Source organism: Magnolia sinica, chromosome 10 (assembly GCF_029962835.1).
Source record: "Magnolia sinica isolate HGM2019 chromosome 10, MsV1, whole genome shotgun sequence".
Taxonomy (NCBI): Eukaryota; Viridiplantae; Streptophyta; class Magnoliopsida; order Magnoliales; family Magnoliaceae; genus Magnolia; species Magnolia sinica.
Window position 1 is genome coordinate 58,855,310 of NC_080582.1, and position 1,994 is coordinate 58,857,303.

Below are 1,994 nucleotides of genomic sequence, written 5' to 3' on the forward strand. Positions count from 1 at the left end.
TATATACCACCTCTCTTTTGTGGTTGGGGACTTCTGTCACCTCTATTTGAATAATCCCATTGCTGGGAATTTTCGCACAAGGTTTCAAAGAAGTTCCACGCTTCGACATCACTTTTGGTCATGAATGACCCTCCACTGGTGGCATCAACCATGCGACGGTTCTGTGGTGTCAGAACCGTCATAGAAGTATTGAACTTGTTGCCACTTCTCAAAACCATGGTGAGGACATTTAAGAAGCAAGTCCTTCCATCTTTCCCAACATTCATGAAAGTGCTCGCCCTCTTTTTGTGTGAAGTTAGTAATTTCTCTACGGAGGGCATTGGTTTTGTGAATGGGGAAGAACTTGTTTAAGAACTTCTTAGACAGTTGGTCCCATGTAGTGATAGATCCAACTTCTAGAGAATTCAACCATGCTTTCGCCTTATCCTTCAAAGAAAAAGGAAACAGGCGTAGGCGGATCGAATCGTCTGAGAAGTTTTGGAACTTAAAGGTGGAGCAAATGTTTAAAAATTCTTTCACATGATGATATGGGTCCTCCTTGTCCAATCCATAAAAGGATGGCAACAATTGTATGACTCCAGGTTTAAGTTCAAAGTGTGCTGCCGTAGTGGTTGGCAACACTATGCATGAAGGCGCATTAAATTGGACAGGAGCTGAATAATCTTTGAGAGCTTTAACTTCAGTCTCATTCGCCATTTCAACAGGAGTATTTCTCAATCTTTCACGAATTGTTCTTTCAATCTCAGGATCAAACGGTGCTAGTTCTATATTCAGAGATCTACGTCCTAGCATAAACTATGTTATTGCAATGTAAGAAAGAAACTAAACTAAGAAGCAACCTAAGAGAAATAAAACTAGACCTAGAAACTAAGAGATTCTAAAACAAGTTAAAACTATGTAAATAAGAATGGGAAGAAAGAACCCGGAAAAAGAGATGATTGATGTATGAAGAATAGGGAGCTCCTCCTTTTGAAGACAATGTTATTTAGCAGCTTCCTTCCTCAATTCCTGTAAACAAAAAGAAAACAAAAATAAATTAAATTTACTAAAATAATGCTAGAAAAAAAATCCTAAGCAAGGGAAAATTTCTAAAAAATAGGAAATTAGAAAATAAGAGAGAAACTTTCTAAAAAAAATAAAACCTAAAGACTCTTCTAACAATAATAAAACTTAAACTAGAAAATAGAAAGTTACTTGAAAGAAGAATCAGAATCTAGAATTAGAAAATAGGAAATTTCTAAAATAAAAAAAATAAAATAGCCTAGAAATAGAAACTTTCTAAAAAAATATTAAACCTTAATTCTAAAAATAGAAATTAGAAAAAAAAAATAGAAAATTTGGAAAGAGATTACCAAATTAGTAGTTTATGTCAGGTCCCTACAAAACAGGAAATAGGTTAGTTTCTAAAGTTAGTAAAAAAAAAACTAAGACTATGAATTATGATAAGAGAGAATCCCAAATTCAATTTGGAACGAAACAGTCCCCGGCAACGGCGCCAAAAACTTGATGTTTTATTTAAACCAACACGATTTAAATGATATTTAAACTCGCAAGTATACGAATCAGATGCAGATACGGTACGTATTACGAGATCGTTCCCACGAGGACTGGTCGTCACAATTCAAATCTATGATTCTCCTTAACTAATCCAACAAATAATGGGATGAATTACTAAGCACAATTTTATGAAAATTAATTAAGAACAGGGAAGAAAATTCAATCAGAGAGAGAGCACTAGGACTTTCGAATCCACCCCTAATTATCCTAACCCTTGTTTTGTCTGTTGATTCACCTTGCTCTAGATTGATACCACTTATATAGAGAAAGCACAATCTGTGTCCTTAATCGGGCATACAGACTGTCTAATTCCTTTAAGCAATGCCATGAATGACATATCCCATGTCCTTGGTCGGCACATGGAATGTACATTCATTAAAGCACCTTGTTTCTTCCTCTATGGGAAACTTGTTCTTGATCAGACACAAGCACCTATA

The 1,994-nt window shown here is 35.2% G+C and overlaps 1 non-coding gene across 1 annotated transcript; it reads left to right on the forward strand.

Moving 5' to 3' along the window:
• Positions 1-211: 211 nt before the first annotated feature.
• On the forward strand, positions 212-318 carry LOC131217764 (small nucleolar RNA R71). The gene has a single exon (XR_009157354.1). It is a non-coding gene; the product is annotated as a small nucleolar RNA R71 (small nucleolar RNA).
• The last annotated feature ends 1,676 nt before the right edge of the window (positions 319-1,994 follow it).